This window comes from Typopeltis vanoorti, chromosome 2, assembly GCF_054136105.1.
Source record: "Typopeltis vanoorti isolate ZY-2024b chromosome 2, IOZ_Tvanoo_1.0, whole genome shotgun sequence".
In the NCBI taxonomy this organism is placed as follows: Eukaryota; Metazoa; Arthropoda; class Arachnida; order Uropygi; family Thelyphonidae; genus Typopeltis; species Typopeltis vanoorti.
This window is the reverse complement of record NC_143550.1, coordinates 165,503,542-165,522,623: the sequence shown is the minus strand read 5'-3', so window position 1 is coordinate 165,522,623 and position 19,082 is coordinate 165,503,542. Positions and strand designations below refer to the sequence as shown.

Below are 19,082 nucleotides of genomic sequence, written 5' to 3'. Positions count from 1 at the left end.
ATGGCTGTCATTTCAATGTTAATAAATGTAAAGTCATGCACTTTGGTGTGATTAGATATCCAATGCCATATTTTATTATTATCATCATCATCATCATCTGACCTGCATGGAGTCAGCTGATGATGTGTGCAACAGCGTGTACCTGCGTGGGAGGTACATGCTGTTGCACACAATGCTCATCTAACTGTGTCTTAAACTGATTCAATGTGTCTACATTCACAACACACTCAGGCAATGCATTCAACTCACCAACCACTCTTCATGCAAAGAACCTTCTCCTCACTCCTCTGCTCACAGCCTCCTTAATAGTTTCCAGAGTTGGCCTCTTGTTCTACCCCCCCCCCCATTCTATGAAAAATCTCTTCCATGTTAACCTGATAACAACCCCTGGCTAGCTATTATGTCTCTATCACATCTTCTCCCCTCCTCCTATTCACCAGGCTTTATAACTGACATTTTCTCAATCTGTCATTGTATTCCACATTCCAAAGAAACGCTGACTGCCTTTGTAAATCTTTTCTGGGCCCTTTCCAATATTGGTGGGATTATTATTATTATTATTACTATGTGACACCTCTGGGGAGTCCAAAGTCCACCAACTACAACGAACTGCAACGGCATCTACCGCGCACCACCACTACTATTTTCACAGACAATCACAAACATCCATGCCCGCAGCTGGAGAGCAGATACCCACTCGGCCAACCAGGCTGAATGGTTAGCATATCCGCACTCCAGCTTGAAGAAACTGATGCCTGATGAAACTGAAACTGATTATACTCGAAGAAACTGATGAGGCTAGGGATCTTGGAGTTTAAGTAGACAGAAAGTTGAAGTTCAAGGGTCATACAGCAAAAATTGTAAATACAACTCAGAGAATAATGGCAACACTGAAACAAACCTAGACAAGTGAAGATAAGGAAATCATTTTTCCTCTTTACAAGGCCTTGATAAGATTTCACTTGGACTATTGCATGTAGGTCTAGTCTCCTGATTTTCGTGGTGATTCTGATACAGTGGAAAGAGTGCAAAGGGTAGTGTCAAAAATGATATCAGGATTGTGGAATACAGATTATGAAGACAGATTGAGAATTTGTAGGCTGCAGACACTAGCAAACAGGACACATAAGGGTGGTATGATTGACACTTACAAACTTCTGAAAGGGTTATACAGAATTGCAGTATATGGAATTTTTCATTTTATGGAGGGTGGCGAAAGGACACAGTGTATCCATAGAAGTTGAGAATGAATGCTGTCAAGAAGGGGCTTAGGGCTAGATTTTTCTCTCATAGAGTAGTGTGTGATTGGAATGGATTGTCACCGCAGGTCTGGTCGACTCCCTAGTGGTCTCTCTTAATGATAATAATAACAATATACTGGATATGTACATTTGCTATATATATATTTATATATATATATTTTTTTTTTTTCATGCAACTCCCACCCATGAAGCATTGTACATTAGGGTGAATTAAGAATTTTTTATATTTTTTTAAACATCTATTTTTGTTAATTTTTATATTTTTACACTGTCTGCATTCTTAACATGTACATTTCAACATTTCTAGAGTAACTACAGTTTCTAATTTTTACTCTAGCAGTCAAGTAGTGAAGGGTGCATGGAGCAACCAGGAAATTAATCCTTTCTACCTAATTTCTTGTTTGGAAAACGGACACCTGAGGTTTATTGCGCATAAATAAATAAATAAGCTAATGTCTTTTATTCTCCACATGGACATCTGAAGACAAGAGAGGTAACAAGTACTGCAATCTCATGGTCCGTAATTCTAATGCAATATATTATTGTCTGAAATAGTGCTAGTTCTGCTGCTGATTTTCTTGGACGATAAAACTGAGTTTCCAGGATAAAAAAAACCTGCTTGTCTATGCTAGAGATCAACTAACTTGGGAACCAGTTGAAGAAACGCTTAGAAAAGTTCCTCAAATCAGCAACTAGAAATGAATTTAGAATTGTCTTTCTCTGGGTGGCCTAGCACTATGGATGCAAACAGCATTTCACTGGGCTAGAACATTTATTATTATTATTATTATTATTATTACGGGACACCTCCAGGGAATCCAAAGGCTCATTGAAGGAGGACACTTACTCTTCAGCTCTCTGTTTCCACCACTCAAATCCAGCAACGACAACTAACAGCAACTACACTAGTGCCATCTACCACCCACCACCACCAGTATTTCCACAGACAATCACAAACATCCATGCTCACAGCAGAATTTAAACCTGCAGCCTTTTGGCTGGAGAGTGGATACGCTAACTACTTTGCCAACCAGGATGGCATTATTGCACATTATTTCCAAAATAGGGGAATGCTTTATCTAGACAGAAAATATTAGGATCTGCCAAGCCATGGAAGCAGCGCACACATTCACTTTAGGAGAAAGTCTTTTAGGATCTAGATATTTAGTGCTAAACTTGCACATCAAATTCAATAAAAAAGTTAGAAATATGGAATGATTTTTAATTTGAAATAACTTTTAGCTGAGGAAATTATCCAATTATTCCACCCTTTCACCATAATTGCAGTGAATTCTAAATGGGTTTATCCATAATTTTCAGTTAATATGCTGAATAATATTCAACTTACTTTTTTTAAAGTGCTTTGTGAACAATGGACCAAGAATGCTCAACTCCAAATCTGAACTGATAGCAGACTTCTCCAGACTTTGTAAAAATGACTGACAAACACACTCAACAGTTTCTTGATGAGTTCTTGTGCACCTTTTGTTTCCTGACATAGCCAGTTTCTTTAGATTAATTATACTACTATGTGATATGTTTATCATCAGGTGGTTAGCAAGAAAGATTCACTGAACAAAATTCACACACTCAAATTCTGTATACATAAAACACACTATTTTTTTGTTGAACTTGCATCATCTTTTTGAAATAACAAAACCTGTGGTGAGATCATAACTAAAAGAAACATACGTATTAATCACAGTGAAAATTATTTAATTGTAAATATTTCATCCTAAGTATCTTAGGACATCATCAGTACCGTAGTTTAAACAATAATAGGAATAACATACAGTTAGGGCGCATGATTACAATAGAATCTCATTAAACGTGCATAACATGTTACAGAAGTAAAAAAAAATAATAATAATAATTATCCTTTTACACAATTTTGTGACAATTTCCCATACTTTAGGAATAGTAAGAATGTCATTGCGATTCAAATTTGGTCTATGTAGTAGGGCTTCAGCACTTTCTTTATATAAATGTTCATGTTTATATAAAGATCTATGTAAAAGTTTAGACTTTTCCCAATGGATCCTATGGCTTGGATTTTCAATTCTGTGTTGAGAGAGGCCAGATTTCTGCAGTTTAAAAAGACGAATGTGGTCTTGATGTTCCGAGATGCGTTTCTGAACAGACCTACCTGTCTGTCCAAAGTAAGACGATTTGCATGAGCATGGAATCTCATAAACGCCAGGCAACATCAAAGGTGAGAGTTTGTCCTTAGGAGAAGGTAACAAATTGTAAATTTGGTTGCATAGGTTTGTAAATAGTGGCAAAATTGTATTTCTTCATAATTTTAGAAAGACATTCGGAGATGCCTTGGACGTACGGTATGGGAATCATATGGACTTCTTGTCTGGTTTGATGTGTGGGAAAGTGACTGATGATTTTTTGTTTTAGGATTATATTTTATTATAATTGTTTTAGGATTATATCCATTTAGGATGGCTGTATTTTTGATTACTTCTAATTCTTGGTTTAGAGATTCTTCAGAGGAGCAGAATTTATGTGCTCTGGAAACTAGTGATTTAATAATGCCAAGGACAAACTCTCACCTTTGATATTGCCTGGCATTTATGAGATTCCATGCTCATGCAAATTGTCATACTTTGGACAGACAGGTAGGTCTGTTCAGAAACGCATCTTGGAACATCAAGACCACATTCGTCTTTCTAAACCGCAGAAATCTGGCCTCTCTCAACACAGAATTGAAAATCCAAGCCATAGGATCCATTGGGAAAAGTCTAAACTTTTACATAGATCTTTATATAAACATGAACGTTTGTATAAAGAAAGTTCTGAAGTCCCACTACACAGACCACATTTAAACTGCAACGACGTTCTCACTATTCCTAAAGTATGGGAAATTGTCATACAAAATTGTGTAAAATAATTATTATTAGTTTTTTATTTATTTATTTATTTTTTTACTTATGTAACACGTTACGCACGTTTAATGAGATTCTATTGTAATCATGCGCCCTAACTGTATGTTATTCCTATTACTGTTTAAACTACTGTACTGATGATGTCCTAAGATACTTAGGATGAAATATTTACAATTAAATAATTTTCACTGTGGTTAATACGTGTGTTTCTTTTAATTTTCATCATCTTGACACCTACTGATCTGAATGGGACAGAAAATCCCAAGCTAAAGTATTGAGGATTTTCTGAAATCTTGATATATAGTTCTTAATATTAAATAATTAAAAGAACATAGCAAAGTTGTTATGGTGATACAGCTGTTCTCTGTATTTCAACCTATAGACCAAAAAAAATTAAGCTTTACTAATTATTACATTAGAAAGAATATTAATTTGGCATAACCTGGGTATGCATTTTTTGAAAGTAAGGATGGCACACTATTTAAGTACAAAAATTGAAGACTGGCCTAAATAGTATGAGATTCGGAAAAAATGTTGAAAGTTTCATGAATGAAGTTGTGAAATAATGACTTCATTATTGCATGATAACAGGGACTGCTGCATAACCATAAAAGCTGAAATCAGGATCAGCACACCATAAATGCCTTACTATTTTCTTTTCATTATCCAGACTCTTTAATTCTTTGTTTAAAACAATCAATGTTCATCTGCCTGTACATTTCAGAATTGTCTCTCTCCATATTCTCTGGCCAGAGCAATACGTCACTCCATCTAAAATTCTTACTTACCTCAACCTCATACCAAAGCTAAAGCTCACATTCAAGGCCAGTGTCATCACTTTCTCAAAGTTCCACATGGAAGGATACGACTCTTCTGAGATTCATAAATACCTCATCCACTCTTTTATCATTTCTTTCTTCTGAAAAAAATGCTACAGCCACCATATTCTATTCCTGTTTCAATGGCTCTTCAATAAACCATGTCTGACTCACATCCATACATTTATAGACCAACTATTTATCAATAGCATAAACCCTGCCCCATTGTTTCTAATACTCTTTGCATTGGTACTTAAGCTCAACAGCTTGCCCCTAATCACTCTTTCCTATCTCCATTTTTCTTACCCTATCATACAAAACTTCCACTTCACTACTTAAAATGAGGCCATCCTTGAGACCCGTTCTCTTATACCATTGTTTACCTCACACAGCTATCCTGGTAGCTTACAGTCATAGTGCACCATTTAATGTTTGTTTCCCTGACTGAACACACATACTCTTCTTCTCTCAACAGCAATTTACCAACACAAAATGCAGACCATTTCTATCAAACAGCTCTCTCCTACTTCAAATTTATCCTACACATTTACACAATCAAGACCTCTCTTCCTGCACATTCTACCTGTCATGGCATTTTCATAATCACTGCTCTTCTCCTCAGTTCTCTGCTATCGTACCTTGGCAACATCCTCACAATGCTCCTTCTTACACTCTTCCATGTCACTATCTCTAACAATCCTTTCAAGCACCACACTCCCTCATTCACGCTTTCTCATAATACATTCATTCCAATCAGCACATTCTATATTTTCTGTCCTATCCACAGCCTCAGTCATTCTTCTTATTGCCTCTCCTCTAAAGAACATCTTCAACATTTTTGAAAATTATGGAGACAACTACCGTGTTTGAATAAAAACTTTAGTTTAATATAACTAAAATCTACATTCGACGTTTCGACCTTTATGTCAAGGTCATCTTCTGGAGCATACAACTATACACAGAAAACAAGCTACACTACTATCAAACTGGTTTGTTAAAGTTACTGACCAACCGCTACAACAATTGTTGGCCTGACCTCTGGTGAAAAAAAAAAAAAAAATAAATAAAATAATAATTATACATCAACGTTAGAGTCCTATTATTACTGTTATCTGTTGGTTGTAGAAATACATTGGGCGCAACAACAAGTCTATGTATCTATCTATATACATATATTAACATCATGATTATAAATGTACATTCCAGCCAGTTGGTATGGAATGGTTTCTAATACTAGCTGAAGATTGGCTGGAGTCCTGACTTATGCTGGATCTTATATATTAGGTAGGCTGAATGTGTGCCATCCAGATCCTTGGAATTTTCATGCCATCTTTGTTGTTGATATTTGAGTGGTTTATCAGGATTTCGCAGGCTTTCTTAAATTTCCTTTCATACCAGGTTTTTGTATGGTGTAAAGAGCGGGTACTTTTCCAGTTGATTTGGTGTAAGGTGTTGACCACATGATCTGAGAGGCCTGCTTCACCATAATGGTTATATTTAATGTGTCTAATGTGTTCTTTCTTGCGTATAGGGATTGTCTGTCCTGTTTCACCAATGTACGGTAAGTTACAGGTGCAGCGGATGCAATAGGCTCCAGGATGTGCCAATGGGAGGAGAGGATCCTTAGAGGAGCTGAATATGGTTTTAAGTTTAGTGGGTGGCTTAAAGGTGGCATTGAGGTTATAATGTTGTAGGATTCTGTTGATTTTTTCTGTTATAGTATTAATAGTATTTTTGTTATAGCCATTATTTATGAATGTGTCACTGATGATTTTTAGTTCTTGTTTCAGGGCTTGCTGATTAGAGCAAATTGTTGTGGCTCTGTTTTTTAGGGTGTTAATGACTCCATATTTTTGTGATGGGTGGTAGTATGAATTAGCATGTATGTATTGGCCTGTGTGTGTGTGTCGGTTTTTGGTAGACTGCGAAGGATAGACTGCATGAAGGAAGACGTGTGACACTCTAGTCACGTGTCTTCCTGCATGAAGGAAGACGTGTGACTAGAGTGTCTAGGAACGGGAGCGAGTTTTAATTTTCGATTTCGATGGTAAATTGTATGTGTTCATGTTGTTTGTTCAGAGGGCTAAGGAATGTGTTTAGCATTTGTCGCCTGTGCGATCAGATCGCGAACCTAGTTCTGAATCCACTTTAATTCCTTCCTCAACCTCATGAATACATTTTTAATATTCTCACTCTTTTTTTTTCACATCTTTCATATTAATTTTTTTGTTACTTCACTTTTATCTTGCTACTGTTTCACTTCCTCCTCTTTCAGTTCACATTTTTTCTGTTCCTCTGTCATTCTATCCACATTGCTCATGTCATTCATTCTTCTTTCTATTACTTCTTTCACAACACGACCACTCACATTCTTTTTGCAACTTATTTCTGCTTACACACTGATTCTTCACATTAATATTCTTACCTATGAGATGAGCAGTCGTTTTCCCTGTGGCATTCTCACTTCTCACATTTGCACTGATTACTTTCACCCCATCATTTGAAATCATGACACATCAGTTATTCATTCAAATCACATTTTGTGCACACTCTTCTTCCATGTCATTTAAAGATCTGTAGCTTATCCACATAATCTAAGAATATGCATAACACTCTTCTGGATGCATGTCAAAGAAATGTCTGGAAAAACCTGTGCTACATTACTTCACATTTCCAAGTCATTTCATAGGATCTGTCATTGAAGGCTTCTCAGAAAATTGGCACCTTATAGTCCCCCTCCCTTTGTAATTAGATTGACAGTTTTCTCACAGATCATTCAATATGTGTAATGGTGGAAGGTGTCTCTCTCTCACTTCAGATTTTTCTTTTAATGCAGTTAATCTCACCCTTTTTTCGTTATATGTATAAATGACCTATACCCACTGAGCTCAAGCTCTATTCATAATTTTGCACATGACACCTAATCATATGATAAACCTTGCATCGATAAACCATCCAAAGCTTCAAGATTATTATGATTATTATTATTACACCCTCCATGGAGTAGACACACTCATTGTGGGAGGTTCATTCAACTGACAACATATTTATCATATAGAATCTTAAAGTCCTTAACAACATTAAGAACCTTAAAATCATTAACAACACATTCTGGTAATGCATTCCATTCACTGATAATTCTCCATGTAAAAAATCTACTCCTTACACCCTTCTACACCACACTTTTATATAACTTCCAGGAATAACCTCTGGTTCTTCCCCTCTCACCTTCTACTCTTTTTATAATCCCCTCTGGATTAATCTGATAAAATCCTCTCACTAACTTAAATGTCTCTATCATATCACCTCTCTTCCTCCTATCCACCAAACTCACAATCTACATCTCTTCAACCTCTCTCCATAGCCAGCATTCCAAACTCCTGATATTGTCTTAGTCACTCACCTCTGGATCCTCTCCAATTACTCCACCTCACACTGAAAACCAGGTGACTAGATTTGAGCACAATAGTCCAAGTGTGGTCTGACCAGTGCCTTATACAGTGGCACAACCACTTCCTTATCCTTGCACGTTAGAGTACTTCTTATCATAGCAGCACTACAATGTGCAACCTTTGCAACCCTAGGAATATATTCTCTAAACTTCAGTCTACTATCAACAATCACTCCCAAATCTGTAATCTCATCCAATTCCTGCAGTATGGCACCATCGATATAGTACACAGCTTTATATTTCTGCACTCCAAAATGCAACATCTTGCACTTATTGATATTAAAATTACAACCCACTCTTTTGTCCAAGTAAAAAAGTCTATTCAAATCTTCCTGAAGGAATTCAGCATCAGCAGTGCTACTTATAATTCTTCTCAACTTTGCATCATCAGCAAATAACTGAAGATCCCCAGTCAGTCCACATGATATATTGTTCATATATAAACGTCTCTATCATATCACCCCCTCTTCCTCCTATCTACCAAACTCGCAATCCACATCTCTTCAACCCCTCTCTCTATAGCCAGCATTCCAAAGTCCTGATATAGTCTTAGTCACTCACTTCTGGATCCTCTCCAATGTCTCCACCCCACATTGAAAACCAGGTGACCAGATCTGAGCACAATAGTCCAAGTGTGGTCTGACCAGTGCTTTATACAGTGGCACAACCACTTCCTTATCCTTGCATGTTAGAGTACATCTTATCATAGCAGCACTACAATGTGCAACCCTAGCAATATACCCTCTAAACTTCAGTCTACTATTAACCATCACTCTCAAATCTCTAATCTCATCCACTTCCTGCAGTATGGCACCATCAATATAGTACACAGCCTTACATTTCTGCACTCCAAAATGCAACACCTTGCACTTATCATCATCATCATCATCATCAAATTCCTGCCATGTACCCTCAAGGGATGAACAGGATATGATAGTACTACATGAAAAAAATTACATCATTATTAATTTCCTATCTACAATTTTCCTCCAAATCAGTCTGTTACTTGTCAACACTCCCATATTATCAGCTCTCATATTTCTATCGTCTAAAGCACTTTGTACCGTATCAATCCACCTATATCTTGGTCTTCCTCTGGGTTGTTTTGCTGCCAACCTGGCAGAGAACACTTGTTTTGCTAATCTTTCCTCGTCCATTCTGTTTAAGTGACCATACCACCTGAGATTAGCTCTGGTAACGCATTCCTGGATGCTGACAATGTCAAGTTCTTTCCTAATATCCTCGTTTTTAATATGATACTGCCATTGATGCCATTTGTTCACGCCTACAATCTTTCTCAGGACTCTCATATCTGAAGTCTCTAGTCTTTGGTCAAGTGTTTTACTTCTGACCCAGCTCTCAGATCCATAAGTTAAAACTGGTTTGAACACTGTCTTGTATACAGCTAATTTAGTGTTCTGACTAATTTCTCTATTATTCCATATGAATTTATTCAATTGGCTTCCCACCATACCAGCTTTGCTGATTCTGTTGTCTATTTCTATATTTATTATTATTATTATTATTATTATTATTCCTGATACCTTCAAGGAGTCCGAAGACTCATCGCGGGAGGACATCTTCAACTATCTCTACACCTTACCTCTACTACGAATCAACGCCATCTACCGCCCACCTCCAACACCACCACAACTAGTAATTTTTGTCTGTAAATTGCGTGTGTTCTGAAGGGCCGATTTGCATGTATGCGGGATGAAAAACCCGAGTTTCCGGGAGAAAAAACCCTGCTACCTCCGTATGAGATCGGCTAACTCACCATCGATTGAAATCGACCAGATAAAGATTCCTCCCGTCGCGACGAGAATCGAACTTAGGCCTATTCCAATCGAAGGGCGCAATGTACCGTCGTTCTTCCAATTGCGCTACGGAGGCATAGTCAAATTTTTTCCCCCGCTATCTGTTGAAATTGAACATTAAAGTTCTTAAAAGAACTGGGCGATGGACTGAGTCCTTGACTCTTTATCCCGTCATCTGAATGAAGTAAATCTGTGCGGATGGAGTGTTATTGAGCTAAAAAGCTCTAGTCATGGCTGGGTAACGGCAATAGCCGAGCCTCAGTTAAAACTTCATTGGCTATAGCATTGCCAATTTAATTTACCATTTTCAGTAAAAATCGTGTCTAAATAGCTGAAATGTTTTACTTGTTCCACAGGTTCTCCATTCACAACACAGTTGACATTTTCAATGATTCTGCCTATTTTCATTGTCTTTGTCTTTTTATTGCTGACCTTCATATCATATCTATTACAAGAGCTATTCAATTTAGTCAGAGAATCTTGCAGACATGTAGCAGATTTATTTAGAAGTATAACATCATCCGCATAAAGCAAAGAGCTGACATTAACATCTTCAATTTCGATATCATGTTTAATACCACTTTCCTTCATAATGCGATCCATATAGATAATGAATAACAGAGGGGATAATGTACATCCTTGTCTCACACCAGATTTAACATTAAACCATCTTCCTGTACTTCCTTCAATTCTAACTGCTGACTTACAACTCAAATAAAGACTAAGTATTGCTTGATATAATGCCCTACTGACACCATATAACTGTAGCGTATTGAATAGCTTCTCTCTTGGCACTTTGTCATATGCCTTTTCCAGATCGACAAAACTTAAATACAGATCTTTGTTCTATTCCCATGCTTTCTAGACTATTTGTCGTAAAGTGAAGTTCTGATCCTGACAGCCTCTATTTGGCCTGAATCCAGGTTGTTCTTCACCAAGCTTTTCTTCCACAATTCTTCTCAACCGTTTCTCAAGTATACTTGCATAGATCTTGCCAGGAACACTCAGTAGGGAAATACCTCTGTAATTCTCACATGCAGTTTTATTTCCCTTTTTATATATGGGTACTATGAGAGCTCTACTCCAATCATCGGGAATTCGTCCCTCTGTCCAGGCTTTCTGAACTATGCAGTGCAGCCACTGTGAGACTTATACCACCATACTTCAGCATTTTTGGTCGAATATCATCTACTCCTGCTGCCTTTCCACATTTCAAGCCTTTGATGGCTTTTTCTACTTCAAGTATGGATATGTATTCCTGACTGCATGCCTGGTCAGTGTTTTTTACCACTGTGCTGTCATCACTGCTTGTTTCATTTAGCAGTTTTTCAAAGTAATTACTCCATACTTCAAGGATATCTTTTTCTCCCGTTTTCATGTCACCTTTATCATCTCTAATTCCTTTTATAGCACTCTTTCCTCCATTCTTAAGCTTCTTCAACAACCTCCAGAATATTTTGCCACCTTCTTGATATTTATTTTCTATATTCTTGCCAAAGACCTCCCATGACTTTTGTTTAGCTAGTTTTACACAGTGTTTAGCATTCTTGCATTTGTCTCTATATTCTCTAAGAGCACAAGCTGACTTATTTGACAGGAACTTTTGTTATGCTTTCTTCTTTTCCTTCTTCACTGCCTCTTTAACCTCTAGTGTCCACCAGGGAGTTCTGATTTTTTTATCCTTACAAACAACCTCACCACATGCCTCTCTGGCAGAATCAATCAATGTTTTCTTCAGAGTTTGCCAATGAATCTCCAGGGTTTGATTCCTGTTCTCAAACTCTTTCATTTTTCCTTCAATAATCTTTGTGTATTTTAGTCTACAGCTCACATCTGAGAGCTGCTCAACTTTTATTCGCTTTAAAACTTTCTTACATGTTATTCTTTTCAATATGAAATTCAATTTTATCCTGCTCAAGACTAAATAGTGATCACTTCCAATTTCAAATCCTCTGTACACTCTGGTGTCCTGCACCAGAGAGAAAACATCACTATCGACAATAACATAGTCAATGAGACTTTTCTTATTCCTAGCCTCTTCTCTCCATGTGAATTTGTGCACATTTTTATGTTGGAACATGGTGTTAGTAATAACCAGTCCATGTCCTGAGCAGAAATCCAACAGATATTTGCCATTATTATTAGCTTTGCTCTTTTCTCCAAATTTTCCCAAAATATTTTTGTATGTCTTACAATCATTTCCTACTCTGCTATTTAGATCCCCAACAAGGACCAACTTTTCATTTTTCATTGTGTCAGTTGCTTTTTCTAAAGCCTCAAAAAATTCCTCCACTTCTACCTTAGTAGAACCTTCTGTGGGACCATAGGCACAAATAAGTCTCATTGTTCCCCATTGTCATATTTGCCCACATTACTCTACTTGAGACTGACTGCCATTCAAGAAGATTAGCCTCGTATTTTGTGTTGAGTACTATGGCTACTCCTTCTTTTTCTTGATTGTCATTGCCTGAATATAACATTTTGTATTTATTGCTCAGAAAGGTCTCACCAGTTTTGGTCTTTTTTGTTTCAGTCATCCCTATTATGTCGATCTGGTACTTATCTAATTCCTCAGCTAGCTCCATTTCTTTGCCATTCAGGCTTCTTACGTTGATAGTACCGATCTTTAACTCTGGTGATGTTGAGTTGGGGTTTATTTACAGATTTGTTCCAGTAGCTGACTTTTCGCTGTTCACCCTGGTTCCCTGGCGAAAACAACGGGGGCCTTGTTTAACCGGGCGACGCCCCAGCCGGCATGAAATTTTGTCATGTTGTACCATCATTCTATATTTTGTTTAACCAATAAGAATACAATTTGGCTGGCTAAATCCCAAATTGCCAGCCCATCCTCGTCCGTTCAGTATCCAAGTAGATACCCAACAGGGTGCACCACGAGAAGGTGAGGATTGGACATTAGGTCAGAAGCCCTGATCGTTTCTCCGCATTCCTTTAAAGGCTATGTGGAGGTCTTATTGCACTTATTGATATTAAAATTACAACCCCACTCTTTTGTACAAGTAAAAAGTCTATTCAAATCTTCCTGAAGGGATTCAGCATCAGCAGTGCTACTTATAATTCTTCTCAACTTTGCATCATCAGCAAATAACTGAAGATCCCCAGTCAGTCCACATGATATATCGTTTACAAACAAGCTAAACAGGAGGGGCCCAAGAACAGAACCCTAGGTCACACCACTGGTTATCCTTCTTTTTTTGAGACATTGTTCCATTATACACAACCTGCTGATATCGTTCAGAGAGTCAATCTCTGATCAATCTAACCAATATACTGTCTATTCCCATCCTCTGTAGCTTGTACACTAAGAAACCTATCAAATGCTTTCAAGGCTTAAGAATATAACTGTATATTATTCTCCCTTATCTAATACACTCGTCACCTTATCATAAAATGCCAGTAAATTATGAAAACAGGACCTACCCTTTACAAATCTATGTGATCTTCATAAAGAATGGCATGTCCATCAACCCAATTCTGTATTTTATTCCTTACCAATCTTTCCAACACCTAGACCACAACCGCAGTTATACAGACTGGCCTATACTTGGAGACTTCTGTCTTAGAACCATGCTTGTGGAGTAATATTTTGCCCTCTTTCCACTCCTTAGGAACCTTAGCCACTGCAAGACTTTCATTAAATAACCAGGTCAAGGGCATAACTAGCTGTGGTGCACATTCTTTAAGCATACGTGGTAATATGTCATCCATTCCACAGCCTTATTAACATCTGACCCAACCAACATCTGATACATCTCTGTTTCTTTCACTTCCAATTCTACTAATACTTTCCTCTCTTCTATATATTGCACTGGATCATTTATACCATTATGATATATGCTGATAAAGTGCTCATTCAATAATTCCACTAAATCCTTTGCAGCTGTTAGTTCTGCTGCCATGATTATCCACCAATGTTAGTCTGGTAACAGAAAAATGTTCTTGAGTTAACCTTGGCCTGACCAGCCAATCTCCTCTCATACTGCACATTTTCTTTCCTTACCATGATCATCACCTTTCTAGCCTGTACCTTATACTCTTCATTAATCTGATCACCGCCAACTGCCTTGTACCTCCATAACATTTTCTTTTCCAGCACAGCTTGCTTGATTTCGGTGTTCATTTCATCCATTTCATTCCTACTCTATTTACTCGCTTAACCCTTAGTATGCAGTCATACATTGCTTTTGTCAGATACTATCTTATGAGTTTCCATGCATTGTCAACATCCTTTCCGCTCAGCTCATCTACCCAACGTACTGATGCTAACTGGCTACAGAGCTTCCTATAATCACCTGTTTTATACTTCCATATGTATCCATTTTTGGCAGTGACCTTTTCTTGTTTCATCACTTCCCAAACAAGCTTCATTATCACTCTCACCAACTGGCTGCAGTGTCAACACCTCATTAACAACTGTCTTGTGAAGTTATCACCAAATCCAAAACATTAAATCCTCTAGTTGCTTCAGTCATGTGCTGCTTAAGATACTTATCTCTCAGAAATTCCACAAACTTGTTCTCCTTGTTCCCATACACTATATCCTCCTTCCAGTCTATATTCCTGTAATTAAAGCCTCCCATCAGGATCACTTTCTTTCTACATACCCAGCTAATTTGCCTAAACATTTCATAATGAGTATTCTCTACATTCCATAGCCTATAACAGAATCCTATCAGATATGCTAACCTGTTTATTTCAACTTTGCACCACACAGATTCAAAATCTGTGCCTGTACCATCAACTTTCACTATTTGCGAACACAATTCCTCTGCAATCATTAACAGCAACCCCCCCCCTCCTCTTTTCACATCTCTATCCTTCTGGAAAATTATATATTCTTCTAATTCTATTCCTGATATCACATCCTCCTCAGACAACCAAGTTTCACTTACCATTTCAACCAATACCATAAACTCAGTTCTTTTGTTCCGAATACTCCTTACATTTGTGCATAAACATAATAATCACTGTCTGTTTGAGGCCATCCTACTAGCACCAACATTCTCTATTCTGGCTGCTATACTACACCTCTCTCTCTTCATTTTGACCACTCCCGTTTCCCTGATCCTGACTGTGATTTCCATTGTTACCTGTCTCATTCTCACCTTTATGCATTTCATCTCCTTGTGCTGCTGCAACCACATCTTCAACCTCATATCCATCTTCCTCCTGCTGTACAATCTATTGATTTGTGCTATCCTGTTTCACAGGTAGACTCTGATCATTTGCTACATTAACTTCTTGACTCTGTGCTTTCTCAGAAAACAATAGCCTTTCTAAATGCCCAATACCAAACCCATTCAAATGTAATCCATCAGCTTTATACCCTTTGAACCTCCCTTCAAATTCACTCCACAGATTTACAAATTGAACTCCCTTTGCCTCACACAACTCAGCCATCTTACTATTCATTATCACTGCTATCATATCTGGGTAACACCCTACGACTTTCCCAACAACACTATTCTTCTTTACCTGCTGCAACAACTTCTTCAAGTTTCTATCAACATTCTTCTTCCCCCCCAACTAAGTCATTTGTGACCACAATTACCACTAAATTTGACACCTGGTATTTCCTTTTCTGCAAAGCATCCATTGTTGTTTCAGCAACGCATCACATACATTAACACCTTCCTTCTTTATTACATTAACTTCCTCCTTCTCCTTATTAACAGCCAATCTTTCCTTTAGCTGTTTAATATCCTCTTCCAGATGTTTCATTTCACTTTTCATTAACTCCTGCCAAGCTCTTCTACTACAGTCCCGACATTTGCTCCCATTTCTAATCATTCTAATCTATCCAAACACTTTTCACATACGTTAACACTTTCCTTCTTCTCGTTTACCCAAACAGTCCACAGATCATCTATGAATAAGTGCCTTAAACACTGATCTCTATACTATCATTCACTGAGGTGACAACAAACCTTCAATGCTTCCAAGACACAGCTTTGTCTGTTTTCTTGCAAAAAAATACTTAATTCTTCTCCAGTTATCTTTGATAATGCTCAATTTAACAGCCATAAAGGTTACATTAGCTCTCTCCCTTGTTTCAGTAACTCTTATTGAAGCATAAACCTGTTATATTGCATTTGCTTCAAATTTATGTTTGTTTGAAGAATCACATGTTGACTACCTACATCATATAAACTTTCTAAATGAAAATGATTTGTTATCTCTCCAAAAAATGGGATGTTTTCATCCTTGATAGGAATATATAATTTTTTTTAACATCATTCGTTTTACTCTCATAGAGATGCCTTCATTAATGAAAAAATTTCATGTTTCCTACATACAGTGATTACATTGTTGTATTACACATTCCTTAATTCTTTTAGTATTCCTTTTTTAATATGCTATCATCACATAAGATGATGGAACTTCTCCATCACACAGAATACAGTCTAGACCTGGTGGCACATGAAAATCACTTCTAATATAGCAGTATAGGGAAGGTAAACATGATGGAGGAATGTTACTCATGATAAGAGATGAATTGTGCACTCTCAGGATGGAGAACCTTAGTGGAAATACACTAATGGCTTTAAGAGTATATGGTGTGAGATGGATGTTTATAGGACAAGATATTTAATGGGATATTGCTACAGACCAGGGAATATAGATGGTGATGAGCAGTAAATGTATAGGCAAATTAGTTTGGAAGGTTGAAAGGAAGCTGTGAGCAAGAGGGTGAGGAGTGGTTTCTTTGCATGGTTGAACCAAGGAATGCATTGCCTGATAGAGTGGCGAGAGCAAGAACGGTCAATGAGTTTAAGGAGTGGTATGATAGACTTTGTGTTTCCTAGGAGGGACCTCCCATGATGAGTCTTGATAGACTTTGTGTTTCCTAGGAAGGACCTCCTGCAATGAGTCTTTTGACTCCATGGAGGCCTGAATAGTAATAATAATAATAATAAGTGCAAAGTGAGTGATCATTATAGGGGACTTCAACTATAGTAATGTAAACTGGGCAGAGGAGATAGCATGCAGTAATAAGGGAACTGAATTTTTGGATTTCTTGAGAGACAACTATCTTAAGCAGTATGAGGATTGAGAGTTCTGGATTTGGTCATAGCATCAGAGGATCTGATTGTGACTGAGGTGACATACTTTCCCCTCCTCTCCTTGCTGGTTAGAGTGGCCATGTAGTCCTGACTTGGAGGATGAATAGGCATGGCGCGGTATCAAAATAAAAGGAAGTTATGTGGAATTTAAGGCAGGTGACTATCATAGACTTAGAAACTAGCTTGCAGCAGTACAATGGTGAAATAATTTAAAGGAAGAGGGATTGTTAGTGCATATAAGGAATATAAGGCTCAGACTAGGAAAGTGACTAGTATTGTAAGGAGAGAAAAATTAGAATATGAGAGGAGACTGGCACTGCAATCGAAGGAGAATCTCAAGGAGTTTTTGGTATGCAGTGGGTAGGAGAAAAAAATGAGAGTGAATAGATTATCTTCCTAGGTGGAGATGGGAATCGAGTGACCAAAACAGATGACATAGTTGTCATAGTCTGCATGCTCTCAGTCTATCCTCATAATCAATGTTGTACAGTTTTGACATAATTTAATGCCAGGACTGTACAACTTTATTGATTACTTTATTAGAGTGTTCCATTCTGATCTTACAGGCTTTATTCCTAGAAGGATAATGAGTGGTGAAGCATTAGAAATGAATGAAGAGGTTATATTCTGAATACTGAGTATATGCTAAATGTCAATAAGGCAGGGGGGGACTAGATGGAATTTCACCACATGTTTTAAGGGGAATGTGCTATGGAACTGACTGTGCCATTAACTTGGCTGTTTTAAGATGTTCAGTTGTTTGCAGTTGATGTGTTTAATGAAAGTCTTGCAATGGGGCAGGTTCCTGGCTAGCGGAAAGAAGGTAAGATAGCACCATTGCATAAGAGTGGTGGTAGAATGAAGGTATTAAACTATAGGCCTGTTTGTTTTTCTTCTGTAGCTATTAAGATTTTGGAGAAATTGGTAAGAACTCATACATAGAATTGGGCAGATGAGGGTAATATTATTTATACAGACTATCATGAATTTGTTAAAGGGCACTCTTGTTTTAGTAATCTAGTTACTTTTTACAATACAGTAATAAGAGCAGTAAGGCATGCACTGTAAATTTTTTTGGATTTTTCCAAAGCATTTAACAGAGTGCCACATGACAAGTTGATTTCAGGTTAGTGGATTGGATTGGTGATTGGCTCTCTGATATATATCAGAGAGTTGTATATGAAGAAGCAATATCAGGGAGTAGGAAGGTTACCAGTGGAGTTAAAGGGTTCAGTCCTGGGACCACTGCTATTCAAACTTTATGTCAATGGTATTGTCACAGGACTACAGTGAGATGTTCAGTTGTTTGCAGATGATGTGAAGCTTGGGAGGGTTATTAACAACAGTGCTGATGTCTCGACTCTTCAAGAGAATTTGAATAAGCTGGAAGGGCTGTCAGTTTAATGCAATTAAATGTGAGGTTTTAAAATTTGGGATCCACAGATGGGATACTTCATACTCACTTGGTAGTTATACTGGAAGAAGTGAAGGAAGCAAGGGATCTTGGGATAATTGTGGACAGAGATTTAAAGTTCCATGGTCATACTGCAAAGTTGTGAAGACATCTCAGTGAATTATGGCAATGTTGAGGAGAACATTGATTGTGAAAGATAAAAGTATGCTGGTCTCATTTTATAAAGCTTCAATCAGACCACATCTGGATTTTTGTGCTCAGATCTGGTGACCAGGATTCGAAGGGGATTGAGTAACCTCTTGGAAAGGGTGCAGAGATGTATAACAAAAATTATGTCAGGACTG

At 37.5% G+C, this 19,082-nt stretch overlaps 1 protein-coding gene across 1 annotated transcript in view; it reads right to left on the bottom strand.

Annotated features, from left to right (window-relative positions):
* gudu (Armadillo repeat-containing protein gudu) overlaps nt 1–19,082 on the bottom strand; it is a 319,933-nt gene that overhangs the window by 96,479 nt on the left and 204,372 nt on the right. The window lies entirely within an intron of this gene.